The sequence below is a fragment of the Chiroxiphia lanceolata genome, chromosome 8 (assembly GCF_009829145.1).
Source record: "Chiroxiphia lanceolata isolate bChiLan1 chromosome 8, bChiLan1.pri, whole genome shotgun sequence".
Classification (NCBI taxonomy): Eukaryota; Metazoa; Chordata; class Aves; order Passeriformes; family Pipridae; genus Chiroxiphia; species Chiroxiphia lanceolata.
In genome coordinates this window covers 21926191-21948503 of record NC_045644.1, presented here as the reverse complement: position 1 = coordinate 21948503, position 22313 = coordinate 21926191, and the positions used below count along the sequence as shown (strand labels likewise).

Sequence of the window (22313 nt, the reverse complement as noted above, 5' to 3'; positions counted from 1 at the left end):
AATTAATTTCTGAAATTCAGTAGTATGAACTGGGGAAAAACCTCTTAAAATGGTATTTAGATGATGTCCCTGCATGAATTTCTTTTGATGTTTCATAGATATCTAAATGTGTAGTGAGAGTCTGCTGTGCAGTGTCTTTTAGTACCAGTGTTTCTATTGATGTCAAGAGACATGTAAATCAGATCCTGTTTTACCAATAGACTTCATGATATGCCAGATCTGGAAAAGAAAATTGGATATAATATCACGCAAGTACAGCTTAGTATGCAACCTTCCCCAAGTGGGCAGTGATAATAAAAATCAAGAGATGTACCTCTTCTGATAGTACTGCTGCCAGAGCAAGCACTAAGTTTTCCATCCAATTATCAAAGAATTCAAAATCCAAGTCTGAGATGAGTGAAATATTAGTTGATTTAGTTTTACCAAACACAGGATCTGAAGAATAAGGTTCCCCTTTGATGTACTTCTCGACATTTCAAATATACAGGAAACAGCACAGCTCTCCTGAAGCAGGTTGGTGTATCTCCCTAGAAAACATACCATATTGCCTCTTCTCAGGTGTCACCTTATCTGAATTTGAGTCCACAGAAGAGTATAGGCCAGATGCCTGCAACATAGAAATAAACTTTCTTTGCATGTTCAGTATTTTTGATGGCAAGGAACAATTTTTAGACATATCTGTCCCTATGTGACTTTGCTGATCACCACAGGAGCGAAGTGATTGCAATAGCATGAGCAAGAGAACAGAATCAGTCAGATTTTCAACATATTTTTCACGCCGCTTCCTTTATTTACGCTATTGTAAATAAGTTTATGCAATCATGACTTGACGCTAAGTCTGTCTTGCTTTACATAACTGTGGGCTGTGTTTCCAAACAAAGTAGGATGTGACTTAAGTACCACCTAAGACTGAATACCACTGTCAGCCTTGTAGGGTCATCTTTATTCATTTCCTCTGCATAGATCCTGCATGCCGTACATTGAGGTCTCTCTCAGCCTGTTGTTTGCAGTTTGTTAATGGCTATTAACCACCAGCCAAATTGCATTTTGTCTTTCCTTTGAATTGACACCTCATGTCCTGACTGATATATCCACATTCCTTTATGAACCTCGTGATTTTGTTTCAGATGTTTTCCATCTGGCCTGCCCTTTTTGATGCCCCACTTTTATGGCGTTGAAGCCTAATTTATTTGACACTTGTGCTGTTTCAAAGAGGCATTGCATTGGTATGATGGATGGTGTTTGATCCCGTATCCGTATGTGCTAGATTTCAATTCATTTAAATCCCTTTAAAAGGAATTGGAGCAAAATACAGAAGTTTGAAAAAACCTTTTGCTCCATTTTGTTCCAAAGAATTATTTTGACTGCATGGTGAGGTCTGAAAAGCCACTAAAGCCACACAGAATGGATGAAATCAGTAAACTGAAATATAGATTTTGACAGGAGTTAAGAGGGAAGATATTACAAATAATTCAGAAAGTGTTTAATGCTATAAAATCAAACAAAAGAATCATGTGCCACCTTAAGTTTATTGGAAAAGACAAGCTCATGATTGATTTGGGCCTAGTGGATCATGAGATGGTAGGAAACACATTAGGAAATTTAGACAATTTCTGTGACTGCAAACCAACATGGTGTGTCTATCTTCTCTGGTAATTTTGAAGATACACCTGTCTTAGACAGGCTTTCTCCTAGTAGTATATACTAAAAAAAATGAGATATCAAAAAGAGGGGTTCCTGATCAAAGTAGTAGTTCGGAAAGAAGTAGTGCTGTTAGGAGGCAAGCAGCATCTGAAACTTCTGAATAAACTTTCAGATGAAGTACAGGAATGTTAAAAACAATGCTGCATTCCAAATAATATTGCTGCTGAAGAGGATCAGAATTAGTAAGTATTGCTCTTTTGTTGAAAAATATTCCAAGATTAATTCTTCAGCATTCTATACCACAAAACCTTACCTTTATTCTCAACAGTTTTTTGAAACTGTAGCTAAAATAGAGGGAACATTGAAAGATGATGTTCTCAGAGTTTGAAGCAATACAGATTTTGCAAGGGTAAATCTTGCTTCTCTTATTTAAGAATTCTTTGAATATGTCACTAGGATGAGGAATGAATATGAAACAGATGATACAGTTTTATGTATTAAAATTTTGATTTTAATATCTTAAAGAAATTAAATGATCCTGTGGTTTGAACAAAAAAAAAGTATTTGGAATGGAAAAAAATAAATAGCTTTGTGGGCCTTCTGTTGTTCTTCTCCCATACATGGTTATTCTCACAGCATTGATGTGGAACTAAACCATGATTATATGGGTTTGTTCTGTCATGGAAATAGTCTTTCTCTGAGATTTGGTTTCAGCTGTTGCTTTTTCTGTTAATTGTTTATGGAATTAATGGAAAAGCTGCATAATCTGGGGACATGTTCAGAGACATAGCCTAACCCAGGAAATAAAATAATCCTCCCATAAATTGTGAGTTTATGGAGAAGGCTGTCACATTAGTTTTTTACTAGTTTTAAAAGCTCAATAATATTGATCATGCAGGACTTTACTATATTAAATACAGTGTGGTAGTTTGAACCATCTTGAGTGCAATTAATTCTGGTATTACTAATGTGAATTTATTATTATCACAATATGCTAGAGAAAAAAATGTGTTGAAGAGGACAAATGGAGTTTGTTGAATCAACATTGCAAATATTGTAACACATAGAAGCACAATTGTTTGTGAGATCGCATTCAAATAATTTTCAGGTACTTGTGAAAATGTTATGATATGTTTATATGGCCCAGTGGCTGGATCTGAAGAAATCAGAAGTGACTCATGAAATATTTGTGAACCAAAAAGCCTTCAGAATGTTACAGCCAAACCCATTTACAGTGCAGTCTCTCCTTTGCTGGGTTGTAATAGACTTCTAGCTGAATGCAAAAGCACGGGATTTTTGTGGTAGCCATTGTTACAGTTAATATGATAAACCACCCTGTAATGTCCTTTGTTCTCAGATACTGAAAAAATAGATGTTTCAGGCAGGACTCTATTCTGAAAGGCTTTTGCATTGAAAGGGGCGTTTGGGAATACCCTGTTACAAATTTAGGTGTGCTCTTAAAAGCCTGAGACAAATCTGAATTTCACTGATTGAACTTCTGTGTGGATGACACAACTTGTTTTTGTCAAATAAACTTGGGTTTAGTGAATCTCAAGAGGCGCAAATGGCTACTGGGTTGAAGCTGGCATGCTTATGAGTTGTCTGCCTTCATCTGAGTTCAACACATCAGCCAATGCAGTCCTGCATTTCCTAAACTCTGTTACTTGTTATCTGAGATTGCCTAAGAGTCACTTCAAGGAGTTTCATCAAAGAAGATGATAAAATCTCCAAGTCTGTTTTTTCACCAGGATATAATGCAGATGTGCAGTAGTTTACTTGGGATTTTAAACAGCTCTCCATGAGTCAATATCCCCAGTGTTGTTCTTGGCACTGTGTTCAGAAGTGAGGTTGCTGGGTCTGTCCTCTGCAACCTCTGGATTTCTGTGTTTTATTACTTTGGAGGCCTTGTCTAGAAAACCATTCCTATTTGGCAATTTGTCTAATAATATCCTTATATTTAAATACATAGCATATGTTTGAAATATCTCATATGTTAATAAGCTTTCTTTGATCCGAAGAGGCAAATAGGAAAGTTCATTCGGACTGGTTATTTCAGAAGCAGAAAGGTGAGCAAAGGTCATCATGTTACCACACCAGTAATTTATGTCTTACAGCTGTCTTCAAACTGAAGTGTAACTGTCAGAACACACTGTAGAAGCCCTGTTCTGGTTGTCTCTCTTGTCCAGCCAAGCACCCAAGAGATCCTGGGCTGCAGGATTACGTCCATGTTCCCTGTCAGAATCCAAGTTCTCCTCCTCCTTATAGTGCTTGCACTGTGTAAATCCAGTTTCTTAGCAGATGGTGGGAATATTAGTTTCCTTTTCTCCTGCAGCATGCTCTTTGCAGGATTGTAATCAGTAATCAATCCTTTGATCCCAGTATCTTGAACCCTGAATCTGGATGAGATTTATATGCACTTTATTTCTTTCTTATTTTGAATCCTCAACCAGCATAGGAATGCCCTCAGAAAGACCTTCATTATAGTAATATTTCCAACTGTGAAAATGGATCTTTTATTTCAGATGTTCTCATGTGGAAAATGTGTTTATTGCATCTAAATATCTCTTACCTTATGCAAGTCGTTGAAGGTCTTTTAGGAATTGTAACAGCCATTTTTACTAAATGAAAGAAAGCAAGGAGTGGTGCTTTTCCTGGTTATCAGAACTTTTTGAGATTCTATGACTAGTGGAGCCATCTTCAAAATAATACCATAATAAAATGCTGTTAAAATATTTTTAATTTAAAAAGCTGCATGTAATAGGAGTAGCTGATATGCATTCTAGCCAACGTACTATTGAGCCTATTCCCTGGGGGTTTTTTGTATTGACAAGGAAAGGACTGTTTTGAGTATATTGTGATGGATCTGTTTAGTGACTTTTCTTTGATAGTCACTGTTTTAACCTTCAGTATTCCAAGGAAATAGGGACTGAGGCATAGGAAAATGAGATAAGCCTTCAGTCACAGCAAATTAAAAAGATTAACTAATTCCTAGGTATCTGAAGGCAGTGTGTTTCACCAAGGCTTCAGGCTGTGTAATAGATTATTACACAAGGAATTAACTTCTGGAAGGAGTAATGTTTGTTAGAAAGATTTGTAGTTACTGTGTCAAAGACTTTTCCATTTCCATAATAGGCATAAACCAGAGGATTTTTTTTTTTTTTAATTGTTGGACAGAAAGAACTTGTGTTAAAGATTAAAGAGGAAGAGGATGGTTTGCTTGAGGTTCTTTTTTCCCACGTTAGTATTTTTATGTTGCTACATATCATAACAGGAATTGGTAACATTCACATCCACATGGTCTTCTGAGAATGATGTCGTCTGAGACATAATTTTTTAGATTAGTTTTCTTTTGAAGTCTGAAGCTCAGAAATGAGCCATCTACAATACAATGTCCTGTGTTACTCTTTCGTTCATTACATTATAAATGAAATCATATTCAAAGGAACCTTAAGTTCATCACTCTGTCCAATGGCAGGGTCACTCTACTGTGACATTGTTCACCTCCTTTTAAAAAAAGTGATAATAGAGACAGTGTATGCTCTTCATCAATTTATTCTAACGAAAACTTGGATTATAGTCACTGCAAATGAAATCCGTCAGTTCTTATTCTGTCTACCACAGCCATTTAAACATTTTATTTCTACACTCTTCATGTGTTCTAAGACTTCTCTGGCACTCCCTGTCCTGCCTTTACCTGTGACTGATGCAATGTGTCTGTTCTCTGCTCACATGCAGTGTTTCCTGAACCTTAAATGCATTAGTTGGGTTCCTTTTGTCTCTTGCTGGTCTGTACCTTTCTTGACACTCAGAACCACTCTCAGTGTTTCAGCTGAGGCTTTACAAGTGCAAAGGTGGAGAGTGAAGCAGGATTATTTCATGTGTTGTCCGGGCCATACTCAGATGTGGGCACTTCAGTACAATGCCTGCTTCTTTCCCAGCACTATGACTCTGTGAATGATTATAACCCTGAGATCTATTCTCACAGATCTGCTACTGAGACAGTAGTATCCCAGCCATTGCCATCTTCTCATTGAGGCTCATTCTTTTGTATTTACCAAAAGAGATTTACGGGTGTTTTAAGTTTTTTTTCTAGTTTACCAAAATTGCCAAAATTCTAACCTGATCTTTACCAGCATTTGAGCCCTGCAAGTTGATTAATGATTATGTCTATTCCACCCTTCTTGCTGTTTTGGAAATATTGAACAGTCCTAGGTCAAGGGCAAACTAACTTTTAAAACCCCACCCAGTGAAACCCCAATGCATATCAACTCTATGGCAATTAAAACAAAAACCAAAAAACAGGTTCCTCTGGTTTGCTCTGAGGAACATTTAGTGTGCCAGGATAAGAAATCTACTTGTCTACCACGCAGGCCTGCCTGAAGAGGCTGTGCTCTCCAGGACTGAGAAAAGGAATGCAAAGAGCAGCCTCCCTGCCCAAAGTGAAATTTAGGTATGGCTCTAGATTGCCACTGCTGTGATGACCCTTCTCTTCACGGTGGGCAGACTGGGTTATAAATGTTGACACAGAGGAGTCATGTATCCTTTCATCAGTGTACAAGTACCACCAAGGAATATGTGTCCTTGGCAGTCTCACATTCTCCATCCATAATCCCTATAAAAATTGTGAGACTATTTAGCATTATTACCATAGTTCATCTGATGTTCAGTACCATTAAGTAACCAGTCTTAACACTTAATTTATAATGTATAAAAAGGAGGAGGAAGCTGGGAATTTCCCTGAGAGTTTTGGCAAGGCATCTCAATTTGTGTAGTGCTGTGTGCATAGTGGGGATTTCTCTTGCAGGAGAGAAACTGAAATCCGGTGATCTGTGTTCCCTCTTTCCTCTTTGTAGTCTCTCTAAGCTCAGGGAAGTTATAATACTCCTGTGTTTATATTCCCCTATATGACTAAAATGATCCAAAAATGTGAAAATGAAAGGGAGCTTTGAGAAGTTATGTAATCTCCTCACCGAGGTAGTATTAGTTATAAATTCCTGAGACATATTTGTGTTCAAATCTCTGGTGAATGGGACTTAAAACCTCCCCTGCTAACTTCTTTAAGAGCTTTTTCCTTATTAATGCAGTGTTTGTACTGATCCTCAGCTTCTGCATCTTATACTTACTTCTTGTTTTCCCTGCCACTAAAGATGGAGAAAAGTTCATCACTGTTCTCTTTCACCTTCCAGAATGAAACATAATGTTAAATTTGAGATTATTTTGTAATCAAATCAATATGGTAGGAATGCACTGTGTGGATAAAATGCATATTGTCTTGATTCAAGAAATCGTGTCTTTTCAGACCTGCCTATAAGTCGTGTGTTGGAAATGAAAAATCTGCTTAAATGCATTTCTGAACCAGAGTTTATGCATTTAGAGTGTTCTAATTGAAAAAAAAATCTGTGGTGTTTATACATGATACTCTGTAACCCTGGCAGTTTTAGAAATTTCTCCTTGAATTCTTTTTTATCACATATCACCTGTGGTAGAGTGGAAACAATTTGTTTAATTTTAGCAGTTTGCCTACATAGCCATGCAAATCTAGAGGATAAAGATGTCAGAACTCCTGAACATAAATACCATGAAGCTGGGCTGCTGATGCTGCAACAGATGAAGTACCAGTGCTTCACTGACATTTGGACAGCCAGACATTCAGGTAGAAGTAATTTATTGTGGAGTGGCTGCAATGTAGTGAGCAACACATGTAGTGCAGAGGGTTTGTATTTGGGGAAATTTTTGTTGCCGCCTTCCATATTTCTTCTCACACTCATGATAGCTAAGCAAAAACAGGAGGTGAGACAATAAAACAGTTTAATGAAGAATGGGTAAAATTTTTCTGTCTTATGTTTATGTCCATGTTCAAATTTTTTATTCAAGTGGTTCAAAAAACCACTTGTCACTTTCCAGCCACCCATTCTTTTCAGAACAGACATTGTATCATCAACAACTTACTTCCAAATATTGCCCCACCATCTTTTCACAGTGAACATTTTCTATTTCTTGATCTCCTTAGTCACAGACTGTCACTTCTTTTCACAGAAATGGGGAGGAAGAAGTCAAATCACTACACATCTGAACCCCCTCCCCATCCCATGAGAACATATTTTTACGGAAAGAGCTGGCAGCATTTCAGAGTTTTTAGAATTTTTCCTTTCCCTATGGCTTGAATCACACCTTGGCCAAGAAAACCCAGTCAGTAAAAACAAGCCATTGTAATAGCAATGCAGCTGTCAGACGTAACATTAGGCCACAAGTGGTATTGTAGGTGGTGCTTCTAAATAATTGTTTTGTTATTTCACTGTTAGTAAAGAGCTTTGGGATAAGGCTTAGGGAACGTGCCCTTTAGAGGACCATGTGTCCTCCCTCGTACAAACGAGTCTGTTACGTTTAGCAAGGGAATATGCCAAATTTGCTTGACCTAACTTTTGTCATCCAAACCGTTGTCCAGGCACTGTTGGTCATTGTTGGTTCTGACACCACTGTGTTACTGAGAGGAATTCACGTTGTGCAGACATTGCAACAGCCCTGCTGCAGAGATGCGTTAATGTTGCCATAGCCCCTTGGTGACAGTGCAGTGGAGGACACACTAATAAAGAACCTATTACTGGCAAATACTGGCAAGTTCAGTGTAGCTCCAAAGGAGATACAGATATACATGTTGCATTTTAATGGTTTGAAGGGCTTTGTTTTTTTGTTTCTCAAGTGAAAGTTACAATGATGGACCTGTCTCAGTGCTGGTTATTTGCAGTGGGAAGGAGATACAGTGGTCAAAACAGAGAACAACCAGCATGGCAGAGCACGACATTGAAGAGCTCTGATGTGAAGAGGAAGTGTTCCTTCCTACAGGCTACCCAAACTGACACTCCAGGCAAATCACATGGTTGTCTCAGACACCATTTCCTGTTGTTAATAAGTGGAAGTGGTCTGCAGGGGAAGTGATGTGTCTGTCACAAGTTTGAAAGTCCAAGGATTTGACTAGCAGAGTTTGAGGGCAGCTGTCAGGACTGCAGCTGGCGGATCAGAACTTCACCACATTGCTCAGAATGCCTTTATTTGGTCTTTACTTCTGAACATGACACAATTCTTACTTGCATAGGAAAATCAGAGGTGCTGATCCCAAACCAGGTAAAGGAGTCACAATCAAGTTATGCAACCCACTCCTTTCTCCTGAGGCTGAATATACAGAATTTGAAGAATTCCTAAAGTTAGCTGCCCAGCAATGTTGCACCCCCACCTCCATGCCAGCACCACAGATTCAGGGAACACTACAAGGAGGAGAAACAGACTTTCATTTCAGAAATTATGGAAGTTGCAATAAAGAAAGCAAAAAACCCAGGAATTTTGACTTCATGCTGGGTCAAAGGCTGGTCATCATGTTTAATAAAGTCATGGAAACATTTGAGTTGTTACATAGACACCATGTCACAAAGTGGACCCCAAGGAGTCTGTGCAGTAACTCAGTCTCCTCGCCTGGCTGGACGCTCCTATGAGCTAATTATAAGGGAGCAGCAAGTCACCCTCCAGTTTGTCAGTATTGCCAAATTTCATAACTTCGTGGCAAAGACTTTCTACGGTTGCCTTATTGCTTCAAAGTTCCTTGGTGTTTCGAAGCAGTGGAAAGTCTCAGTTCTATTTGTTTACCTTCCTGGTCATTGGAAAAAGGCGTGAAGCATGGCTTCGGATAGGGAATCATAGGACCCACAAAATATTGTATTTTGAAAATGTCAGTAATTTAAGCAAAATCTTTCTTTAAAGCATTTGATGTGAGAATTGTGCTTCTTGTGGTCATTATCAGGGTCCTACTTGATGCAATATATGATACACTATATTACAGCAGGGTAATGCCATGTCATGATAAAGTAAGGATGCAAACCCTTGCCAATTGAAGACTGAAAATTTGAACTAGTGTCTTGTCTTTCTCTCTTGGGCATTGGTCAGTAGAGCCAAAGAATGAGCTGAGAGGAATAAATCTGCTTTTCTATGGATTTTGGGTATTTTTTTGTACATTGCATTTAAAGTTCAATACCACCAACTTCATATGTTTTGTGAAGTGCTGGCCTCTGCAGCAATGTTTTTCAAGAACAGGCATCCACTGGAGTGCTTATAGTCACCAGGCACCACAGTGAGTCACAATATGAGTCACTGACCTAGTTGTGGTGCACGGGATTGTAACAATGGGGTCAGATTTCCCTCTGCCACAAGGAGAGGGTACACTCTGACTGTCGGCTTCACTACCCCAAAGGGAGAGACATGGCCCTGGATGGTGGGTACTGGTAAGAACACACAACCTGTCCTCAGAAGTTGCCCCACAGGCTGAAGTTAAATGAGGTGCCATATGAACTTAAAAGCAGAGAGTCCCACCAGCAGTAACAGAATCTTTACAGTCCTGAGCATAATGACCAGTGCTCTATCAGCAACAGTAGCTAGTGTTATCCTTATGCACAGTTATGAACACAGCCAGAGGGGGCTGTCAGGCAGGTTGTGCAGTTGCAGTTCAACCAGCTGTTCTTCTACTGAGCTTTTCTTAGTGTTACTGTACAGTGAGGGAGGGAGCGTCCTAGGTCAACTATCTAAGTGGCAGACGTATCTTTATCTGCAGATCGCTTTCTCCTTGACCCATCACTTCCTCTTGTAAATATTTCTAAAATGATGGACAAACACTTTGTCAGCTGCAGACGTATGTTTGGAGTTGGTAGAAGTTTGATGTAAACTACGAGATTGATAGGAAGGGTTGGTTACATTCTGTTTACTTATATCCAGGCTCACTTCCCAGTAGGAATTGGGTGAAATGTGCTTCACAAACACTGCAGAAAGACCACAATATTTCAAGCATCATTCCATGAAAATGTTAAATGAAAAAGAGCAATGTGGAAACATATCGTGAGAATGTATGCACTGAACAGCAATGTCCCAGAAGCTGCACAGCCCATGGAAAGAGATGAGACTGGCCAGTAGGAAGAGGATTACTGAAAAGAGACAGTGGCAAGGAAAGAGCTTAGCTGCAAAACCAGTCAAAGGGTGAATGTTATGGTGTGGTGCCCATTCACAGGCTGGCTGCTCTGAGCTTGACCACCAAATTGCCAGACAGTGAACTCAGTGAATCTCACAGATTGGACCAACCAGATGTCATGATAATTAATTCCAACTGTACAGTAATTGAAAACAGCACAGAGACAGCAATTTCTTGTTGACGGTGTTAGTACTACATCATCTTTATTTGGAAAAGCCTCAGGTCTTGTAGTTTTGAATAATGCAAAGTTATTAAATACTTCTAAAGAAAAGAATAAAATTCTATATTCTAAGACAAGCTTTGCTATGAGATAGGACCGTAGCCTTTGCATATATTAGAAGGGACCAACTCAGCATTTATAATTCTAAAATATCTCTTTGAGAGCTCGTGTCCATGTATAAGGCAGGGCTTCTCCACAGGCATGTATCTGTCCATTAAGTAGCAATACTTTCAAATCCTCTTTTTCAAAATATTTTGAAATTTTATAGAGGAATTCCAAGAACTTTGCCATAGAAGCACTCTGCTTCTTTTATGTCAGTTCTAACTGTACTGCTTTATGTAATTACCCTTGAGGTAAATCATTCTTAGGCTGCTTTTTTCTTATTTAAATGTGATATTTTAATATGTACTTGGGGATTTAAATGCCCAAGTTGCACTGAAATGCCTTAGGGCCAGAGCACACAGTTCTGTAAAAACAGTTGCCTCTATTAGTATCTCTTATGTTCAAAAGATCCAAAATGAAGCTTCTCATCTGTGTATTCCTGTTCTGTTTCTCATTTTATTTGGAGGATGTTAAAAATGAGGAAGGCAAAGACTGTGCTTCTTGACATGCCTAACAGTGCATAAAGGGTGCTGGATCTTCCCTTTTTTCAGGATGAGAGCCTTTCCATAAAGTAATATGATACTCGCTTGCATCTGGTCTATAATTTTGAGCTCTTTTAATTGACTGGCAAAGTACGGTCTTCAGGATACCACAGGATTTAATTAAGTGGAGCTACTTTGTTTACATGGTGCAAATGGGAGTGGAATACACCTGCAGTTGAGACATAACTGAGATATGTTTTTTCATCAGAAAAAGAATGCTATCACTTCTAAGATTTTTATTTAGTTACTTGTAGATAGTTTAAAAAATTGTTCATTGAAGACTTAACATATAGTGGTTGTAATTCCACTCTTTTTTTTCCTGCCTAACAGTTCAGATGGAAATGGCATAACTTGGTTTTACAATTTTTATGTTTGCCACAAGGAAGTGGGGAAATGAAACAGATTATTAATTAAGGCATTAGCTTTAATGCAAGTTTGAGGGTTTTGTTAGTTGTTGGATTTTTTTCAGTACAATTGATACCTAAAAAACCCCCAACAACAAACCAACCAAAACCAACAAAAACCCCCCAAATAACCTTCTGGCACTTGGAGTCTTTAATGTAATAACAAACATTTCTATAGTTCAGCACTTGTGAGCAACCCTAGAATAGCAAACCTGTGCAAACAACTCAGATCTGAGAAACTTTGAAGCAAAAAGTTATTTTGTGCAAAACTCAGCACTTTGTGACCATACGGATGATGGCAAACCAATGTTCTCAGCTCAGCATTTGCCAGTGTGAATGTAGGACAAAAACCCCCCAACAAACACTTAAACAAATATTTCATTTCAAACTTCAGGAGTGAGTAAACAGATTTTAACATTTACAAATACAAATACATTTTATTATATACAGAATCAAGTGCAAAAGGTTATACTTGAGATTTGGGTGTGCTACAATACTTGTAGGTAGTACAGGAATACTTTTTTTTTTTTATTTCCTTACCAGAATTCTGAGGCAACATTAAGCAAGGAAGGGTGAGGCAGGCTGGGATAACTGAGAAGCAGTGATTAAGGATTTGCTCCTTTTCACAGGAACTTCAGGGTGTAATTCTACTGTTCACTCCGATGCTCTCAGGGTGCCTTTCTGGCTTTTAGCTATGTGCTGCAGGAAATATTTCAGCTTGTGCTGCTGGGGTGGCAATGACAGGGACAGCTGGACTAGCTGCTTGGGTCTACAGAACTGTGTTCCATCCCCATCCTTTTCCTGGTCTGAAATATGACTGCTCTTTTCCCATATTCTCTCTCCCCGTTTCTGACTCATTTGCTGTTTCTTTTTATATACAGAAAGGAATGATTCCAGTGCACGAGAGGTCAGAGCTGCTTTTTCAGCTGTGTTCTGCTCATACAAAGGCAGCATCTGGATACCTCTCACTCACACAGTGCTCTGCAAACTTGGGGGACCAAAGTATCTGGCTCACAGCAGATTTTTTTCCTACAGTATTCAGCTCCTCTGTATTTCTCATCTCCTTCTGGTGGCACTGGGGGAGGGAAGGGAGAACAGAGCAGCTGGATTGGCATCTGTCATGTGGCAACAAAAATAGCAAATCACCATTATGATTTTGGCCACAACATTGTCATATAAGCCTGAGTTATATGAGATTCAAGGATTTTTTCATTGTGGTTATGAAAGTGACCTTTAATGAATGTTTTGTGGTCAAATAAACACAAAACTTGTGGAAAAGGAAAGTCCAATTACGTACTGAATGTTCTCAGCTCTTACATAGAGCTGGGAATCTAACAATTGAAATAATGGTGAACCATCATAGGCAGAACCTGTTTCACAAACTGAAGTTAGTCTGTGAAGTATTTGTCAGGGATTTAATCAGAAAAAGGCTGGAAATTCATCTGGAACATAAGCAGCCTTTGTTCAGCAAACTGCTGACATGTTCCTTCAGGCAAATTTTTCCTTCGGCTGGATTAGTTAAGCAAATAGCTATGCAGAGTGCTTACTTCTGGGTTTGCAAATCTGAAGGAAATTTATTTCCTTTACAGGTGCACTGAGTATGTCAAAGCAAGGTCAAAGTCTCAGTCTCTGGGTCTATGTTTTGATTCAGTAAAGTACAGGTCTTTTGAAACAAAGTGGAACTCTGATACTGAGTTATCAGTGGGACTGCTGGTGGTCATCACCGGGTGGTTAAGAAACACTTTTGATACCACTGAAGCCCTTTTCATTTTTCTGTGCCCTTTAAACAAGGAAACAAAATTGAAATCAGGTATTCTGATTCCAGACGTCTGATGAAGGATGCTAACAAGCTACAGGGCACTTGGCTGTACCAAGTAACTCATGCATACACAGCAGTTGTCCCATAGATGTCAGACAATGGACGATTGATAATATGGCTTTGGAGAGCTCTGTAATAGTATAAGATATAAATTATGATTTAGAAATTATTTAATAGACAGTCAATTCAGAGACACAGGACTCTGTGTGTGCAAGTACCTGGTAGTGAGCTAGCTCCTGTACAGTCAGAGAAAAAAACAAACCACATTTCTTGGGGAAAATAATGTAATTGTCTCTGTCTGCCTTTTAGGAGTTTGCAAGGGAATGCCAACATCACTAGAGCTGATGTAGATATTTTTCTGAAATATCTTAATATCTGTTAATATGTTGCTGGCACTACCAGAGACATCAGCTTTGTCCAAAGGTGTCCAGTGGAGCCTTCATATAAGTAAGTCTTAAAGTGCAGTCCACAAGTATTTGGCAAATGGTTATTGTAGGTGTTTCTTTTTTAGCTAAAATCCATATTCTCCTTTAACCCAAGATGCTGTGTGAAGTTTTCAATGATTACCACTCTGTTATAAAGACCTTTTCAGTGTTGTAGCAACTGTATACTCTTTTTCTGAAAGCGTCCTGGATACTTGATTTTTTTCTCACAATATTTCAGACTCATTAATTCAATACCATCTTCTTTGCCATTAAGAAATTTGAGTTGCCATTCTGTGACCACTGCAGACCTGCCTGCAGCTGTTTTTGGACTTCGGCAACACCCAATTGCTGTTCATAGGCCTGAGTGATGCTCTGACTTGCCTGGGCCTGTGTCTTGTTCTGCAACATTTAAGTTGTGCTTGTACTGTGCAGCTCATTGCCCCACTTTACTTCCCCTGAATTCCCTTCCCCATTGCCCTTGCTGGCTCAGAGAGGCAGAGCTGAAGTCATTGAGACTGCCTAAGGAAGGAACTGGTCACATCTGCCTTTCCTGTTAAGCTTTTTCCCTTTTACAGCTTTAGTAGACCTACTAACACATTTGAAAGCTGGGGAGTTGTTTTCTCTTACAGGGCACTTTTGTAGTTGAAATGTTTCCTAACACCCCCTCCAGGCAGGCAGAATGATTGTGAAAGCATGCCTGGGTCTTATAAGGGGTTTTTGCCTTTTTGAGCATCACAGGTCAAAGTCCCCGTTAAGGTAGACAGGGAATGGAGATGCCAGATCTTTCAGAAACAATTTTGAAGACTATGGGTGAAACTGGAAAGCAAATAATAAACTTATGAGCACATATTAATGCAGACATGCCCTGCACCCAGGTGAGAGGAGTTAACATATGAGCAGTTAACATAGAGCCTCCTCAGAGGCTCTATGTGGGGGCTGAAGAGATTTGGGAATCTGAAGACATCCTGAGAGAATGAGCAGAGGAAAGTGCAGCTCATCATCTCCACTGAGGGCTGGAGGGACCGAGAGCTCTTTCAAAGAAAGTGGGCTGTGATGAAAGCAGAGTTTGGTGACGCATACACGAAACAGGACAGTGGTTTGCAGAAAGTTGCTCATGCAGTTCTGGATATAGACACAGCAGCCAGCTCCCTAAGGAGTACATGGAGTGAGAGGGGTAGCAAGTGGGATTATCCATCAAAGAGGGAAATGGTCTTATCCTCTGTCTTGCTCTACAGACACTTCACTACACTTCTCCAGTACCTCATGTACCCTGCCTTTCATGAGCCCCCACCTCCTTCACGGCTGTGTGGAAGGATCAGGCAAATAGACAAGGTATGGCTGAAGGGAAAACAACAAATGAGCTGGGAATTCACATCCAGGAGAGAGGAAATTCACCCTCCTATATTTCTATGTCATATCTTAGTTTTACACCTACTTCTCATGGGTTCGTTTCCTGCTGAATGTTATCTCCTTCCCAGCCACAGCTGCCTTTTAGCAGATCTCTCTTAGATGCCCACATTGCTCAGCCAAGTGCATATTTGACCCTGGCAACATCCACTTTCATGATAAGTTGCTCACTATCTTTACCCATATCTCTCTGATGAGAACTGAGATTACAGAGTTGTGGGGAGAGAAGACAGTGGCAACATAATGGAAACTAGACAGAAATCCCACAGTCTTTCCTGATACATCTTGACAACATGTTGGGATTGTAGCTCTTCTCCCAGCTCTGGCTGTCTCTGGAAGGCACTCCGGCTACAAGAAAGTAGTTCTGAATTTTTGGCTGTCTGTCCTGTGTCCTGAGATCTTGCTAAAGGAGAGGCCTCATAATCTACTTTCTCTTTGCAGTGTAGAGTATTGCAGCTTTGTGTGGGAACATTTATTTCTCTCCCTTGGTTGTTGAAGGCTTATTGGCTGTTTGGTTGAGAAAAGCTCAAGTGAGCTGATGGGTTAAGTTACATGCCATTGTCTCATCTAATACACAGGGTTTTCTGATTGAAGAAGACTGTTGAGGACTAACCCTGTTAAATATGTGAGACAGTAGGAGCTGTCTGGCTTGACTCATGGGTTTGACAGAGGAGTTAGTAAATTTACCTGAGGATATTCTGAAACATCATGAGACTGGTAGCTAAATATAAGGCAAGTGAGTTGGTGCCACCCTGGGAAATAGAACTCATGGTGGTGTGGTACAGAGGTAGCAGAGCCTGCTGCAAAGAGGCAGACAGGCTCTCCCACTGACTACTTGCAAGGTGTCGAGGCAATCAGACTGGCCCACAGCTGTAGAGCTGTGGCTGGAGCTAATACCCAGTACCTATAGGACATAGGGAGGCAAGAAAAAATGATAAGATAAAAGAATTAATAAGACAAGGAGTTGAAAGCTGAGAGTTTCAAAGGACTGCAGAGTGCCTGGGATTTTCCATCTTTGAACCTGGAAAGATTCATACCTGAACTCAATATACATAAAACCAGCCAAAAAATACTTTTACTGATCTCCTTTTGACTGTGTATTGATTTGACTAGCTACCTTATAGCAACAATGCTGTAATACACACAGGCCCAGATGTTTTCTAATAATAAAACTGTAGCTTGCTAAAGCTTTCAGAGGGAAGATACTGGGTCTTCTCCAGGAAGAGAATGGTGTGTCCTGCAAAAGATGTGGCTTAGTGCAACTGGAGAGAATTAACCAGCTGGAGTATTTGCTGTACAGAACAAGCCAGTCTCAGCACCAAATAGCAGTCTCCAAAGCCAGTTACTGTATTAAGCTTCTGTTTGTCACAGGTACAAGAGATGTGTTCTGATTTTAACCTGCCTCAGACCTGACTTCCAGTTAGGGATGTAGAGGGACTGTGTTTTGGAACTTGACTCTACCCACAGGAAACTTATTCAGTAACAGTTCAAGAATTTAAATAGTTTACCTATGTCTGAAGATCTTGCCATGCATATGTACCTCTTAAAACTTTATGTCTCCTCAAATTGACTGTCATCTGTCAAATTGGACTACCTGTGCTTCCTTTCACCCACTGCTTTCTTTACTTCTTCTTTGTTACTTAGAATGTGAAATCTTTGTGGTTTATACTCTTGGCTAAGGCACATCACTTTAGCTTCCCATTAGCACTTCCAAGGCTTAAGGGAAGAAATACGAACACAAGCGTGTGTGTGGATACAGTACTATCATCAGTGAAGACTCACATGACAAGGCTTGCTCTTTCAGTGACTCCAGAAAAGGCATAACCATCACAGCTTGCAGGCGGTACTGTCACCAAAAGAGAATAGGAGTTAAATTGTGCCTCATATTTCCAGAACCTGAACGCAGAGATGTGTGAAGAAGTCACACAGAAAGCAGCTTCCATAGTGGAAGATAAAGCATACTAATTTCCTAAATCTGAAAAGACACGGTTTTTCATTACCTTTCGGCCCAGACTTGAACTAGGGGAGAGATCTTGAAATAGAAGTTAAAAAAACAACTAAGTGCCTTGAGTATCATGTGACATCTGTTTTCAGCAAGCAACCAGAGGGTGGGGAGACTCCCAAGTTAGCAATCGTGTGAAAATTAAAATATTCAATGGCAGCACCCACAGAATCTCCATCTCCCTGTAGAAACTGGTTTTGCTGCTACAAGCACATTCATGTTGAGATCATTATATACTCAGCAGTTCGTGATTCCTTGCACTTCAGAGGATATGCCATGTCTGTTTTGAAGGTGGATGGGAGAGAATGTGAATACTGATGTTATATACAGGTAATTTAAAATACCATTACACATTTATTTTAAGCTAGAACACCAGTAGATTTTATATACACCATCTTACACCAGAATCACTCTACCTAGCCCTTCTGGATTTAGAAGAAGCAATATTACAGACATAGGAGATAAAATTACATTCTTCCGTATGATAGAAATACATATTTTAGAACAACTTATTCAGAAGTAGTCATATACATGGTCTTTTCTTTCAGATCTCTCCAGATCTTGTTATTTGAATAACAGTCCCCAAGTCTTTTTGTTCTGGTTACAACCATGTTTCAAAGGTGTTTTCAACCTATAGTTCCAGGCATCATTGTTCTTCCAGCTGCATTCTGCCTGACCACTTCCGAACAACTTGTTTGGAACTGAGCTGTGCTTTTTTGTTGGTACAAGGACCCAGAAGAAATTACTTATTGTAAATACTTATGCATCTAGAGGATTTAAATGACCTTAAACCACTAATTTGAGACAAACCTGTAGCACTGTTCCACTGGAGATGTGTGAGGCCTTTGACAACTGAAATTTTTTACTTTTTTTCATGTGGGAATGTGAAACTACCACCATTAGATTTAACTTGTAGCACTTTGCAAGGAATGCAGTAGCCATCAAACAGAGAAAGGAGTCAGAGAATGATCGCTGATAGCACCCGGGTGCTTCACAAGGAAGCTGCAGCGAAGTCTATTATTATCTCTTTAAGGTTTTGCCTGGAGGCCAGGGCTGATATCAGGGCTCCAACCTGCCAGGGAATTTACAACTACTTGCTAAATCACCTTCCCTGCCCTGGAGACTTTCTATTCTGAAAAGTCCCTCTTCTATAAATGGAAAGGTGACGCATAAACCAAATCCAGAGTTAGATATTGCAGCAGGTTGCCTGATGTCTTGCAGAATATCCATGAGAGAATCCGAAGTGTTGTCTGGGAATGCTATGAGTTTCAGTCCTGTGTCTTTCTTAGCCAACCTCCTTCACAGGCCAGAAAGACATGGAGTAGTGTGACTGAAGTCTTCAAGTCACCCTAGTCTGTGGGAGCACTTATGGTTATGAAAAACACCCCACACTGCAGGTACAATGGATATGCAAAATCCCACTCATTTCAGTTCCCATATAAATCAATATTCTACCAAACATCATGTTTTCAACAGAGATTAGACTGCTCTGTCTTTCCTTTTTTTAGTCTTTTACTGAGTAGAAAAACTTTCATGGAAAATAATACAGTTTATTTCATCTGTGTGAGAAAGGGCAGGATGTTTTGCTGGTTATTTCATCATGTGTGAAAAACAAAATGTTGCCAAAACCTACATTGAACATACTTCCTTAAGAAAAACAGGTTAAATTACATTAAGCCTTAAGGGGTTTTAGTCACCGTAGAAAAGTCAGTCTGTAGTTTCTACTGTACTAGCAGGTTGGAATGCCCATACTTGCCCAGAATACCACTTCTCTATTATAGCACCTTTTGAATTTTGTTTAACATACTGGTCTTTAATTACAAAATGGTTCTTTTCTTTTTTCTTTTTTTTTTTCTTTTCTATATGTGAGATGTTTGGAAAACTCATCTAAAATCCTTTCAGACATTTTTTTATCTTTCTGTCTACGTATATCAAAGCTTTAGCCAAAATTCCTTAAGTTTTATGAAATATCTGTACATGAAAGGAACAGATAGTGCTGAACTGGAAAAATGCAGAGGATTTATAATATCTCAATTAGTTCTCATATCTTTACATTTCTGGGACATCAAACATGAAATGGCACTTAAAACAAAAAGGTAGGCAACTGAAGGTGACTTGTGTTTGGCACTTAAGTTGTTTAAAATTTTTATCAGCTCTCTGAATGCCTGTTTTAGAGATGTAGCCTCCCATCTTCAGAGTGGTGTACTCAGTAAGTTTACTTACAATAAAAGAACAATGCTTTCCTTTGCACTCATTTGTATGTGTCATCCCCATGATTTTACATCAGATTTTCATGAAACACGTGCCTGAAAAAAACGTTGTTAGAATCAGCCTTTAATTCCTCAATGTATTTTACTTTTTCTTTTTTTAGGATTTTCCAGGGTGAAAAAGGCTCTAAAGAGACAAATACAAGTAAGTCATCAGCAGTGAAATGTGGCAGCTGCAAGTTTTATTATTTGAGTGCTGACAGGTCATTTCCCCTTTACCTCTTGCATAGAGTGTAATATTATCACCAGTCAGCAGAAGGGCAGGGAAATCACACGCCAGGCAGGGAAAGCTTCTTCTTTTCTTTCCCAGGGAAGTCTATGACAGGAAGCAAAGGAAGAAATTATAAACTATGATCAAATAAGATAGAATCACCCACTCAGGATTTTTGTTCTCCTTTCATTGCATGTTGAGAACAAAAGGCTCAATGTTTAGCTGCTCCAACCTCCAGAAATCCAAGTCAGTTCTCTGAGCACTGGGGCTTTAATGTTGACTGAAAGCAAATGCAGAGAATGATTTTGTTTCAAGGGGAGGACAAGTGGAGCAGGTTGGGAATGGACTACACCTCCACCAGCTATGAAGGGCTGTTAAAGAATCCACCTTTGCAGATAAATTATTGGCTAGAAATTTGGCTTTTTTCTGGGTGCATGTCAATCTGACCTGTGAAACAAGGTGCAGCACTTCAAGTGTGCAAATATGCCACTGAACCTCAACAAAGCCCTTAATTATCCAGTGGTTAAGGAATTACTGCATTGCTAGGAGCATGAAGTGCTCAGTAATATCCCACAGCTGTCTGAAGAAACCTTTGTGCCGCTGCCAAATAGTTTGTGGGGACATTAAAACAAATAGTGATTTCTCAGCAAAAAATTAGACTGAGGTCCTTTACTTACAAAGAACAGCAGTGTTTCTGGGCTCCAGATCTGGGCAATCCTGCCTTGGTGCCCGTGCCAGTAAGAAAAAAGGGCTCTTAAATCTTCTCTCTGCTCCAGCTTTCGAAGGGATGTTGATACCTCTTTTATCCATACTTTATATTGGTGTATTTTGGCTGCTTATGGTGTGTCTTGTCCATTCATCTCTTCTCCCTTTCAATTACTGTTTGCATGCTTGAGTCTTATGCTGGCAGACATCAACAGCTGGAACGTAGACCCTAGGGAAGTGATAAGTTATCAGATGCAAGGGATATATCCTCACTGGATGGGATTTTAAAATTTTGTTAAAAGCATGAAACTAGTGAAGATAGAAACTTGTGGCATGCAGACAAGTTTTTGAAGTGTAGCAGGCAAGAAACCTGGTCAGTGTAAAATGCGAAGATCCCACATGTATGGAATGAAGAGATTTATTTTTGGAAACTTAGTTGAAGAGTTCTGCTAGTTAACCTAAAAGACTAACATCAAGCAAAGTAGAAAAATGTTTTCATCTAGATCTGAATTGTTTGCTATTCTCTTGTTTTGTTGCTTTAGATGAGTCAGCATTTTTCAGTTTCTCACTGACATATCCATTTAGAGGACTATAAACCTCAGTTACCACCTAGACATGCTGTGTAGTTTGACTAGTGACTATGTGAAGAGCATGCTGCTGTCCAAGATAAGAAGATCTTAGAGGTGTGCAAAGCCAAAAGTGTTTTTAACAGAAGAGAGTCTGAACACTCGAAATACTATGGCTTGGTTTTGTTCCCTTTGTAAATCTTTTCAACAAACATGCAGCTCTTCAGTCAGCCATTCTCTGAAATAATTCAGAACTAAATTTAGCAATTAAGGGGCCAAATTTTGTGATGAAATAACCTGACAGTTGCGTCAACAGCACTGTCCATCACCAAGCATCAGTTCTGGGATGTTCCCTCAGGGTTCCCTCAGGGTTCCTGCTGCACAGGATTAAAAAAAAAAAAAAGCTCTGCAGGGCAGAACTGTTGTAGCAAAGTAGCCTTTGATTATATGCCTCTATGCCATGTTGGCTCCATACAGTCTTTTCAGGCCTGCCACTCCTTGCTGACACATTACCAGGTCACCTCCGCTTCCGTCCTTTTGCTCTCTTTTTCCCAGGCAGGCCACCCGCCCGGTCGTTTTGGACAAGTGCCATTCAGCAAGCCTAAGGAGGTCTGCAGACCAGAACTGTTCTTCAGACCAGATAGAAATCTATTAAAACTGCTGGATTTTTTTAACTGCTTTTATGGGCCGCCAATGTTACACATATTCATATCCTTTCGTGGAACAATACATATGGCTACATGTGAGTCAGAGTGAATTTTCTTGGCAACCAACAACATTCAGGAGGTGGATTTGCCAAACCCTAAATTATTCAGTGTCCTTCCGTCTCTGGGGCATTTTAATCTCTGCAGCCACGAGGCTCTTGAATGAAGTGTTTGTGTCAGTCAGTATTCTTATTAAACAGGAAGATGGCCTTTCCTCCTGCCAGTTCTCAGTGCATTTCCTGCTCAATTCACTGGCACCACTCACAGAAATAATTGGTAATGTGACCT

At 39.6% G+C, this 22313-nt stretch overlaps 1 long non-coding RNA gene across 1 annotated transcript in view; it reads left to right on the top strand.

Moving 5' to 3' along the window:
- LOC116790607 overlaps positions 1–22007 on the top strand; it is a 47485-nt gene extending 25478 nt beyond the window's left edge. The window contains exons 2-3 of the long non-coding RNA XR_004358424.1: positions 19944–19984; positions 21877–22007. This is a non-coding gene — a long non-coding RNA (uncharacterized LOC116790607). The remainder of the gene's footprint in view (positions 1–19943; positions 19985–21876) is intronic.
- The last annotated feature ends 306 nt before the right edge of the window (positions 22008–22313 follow it).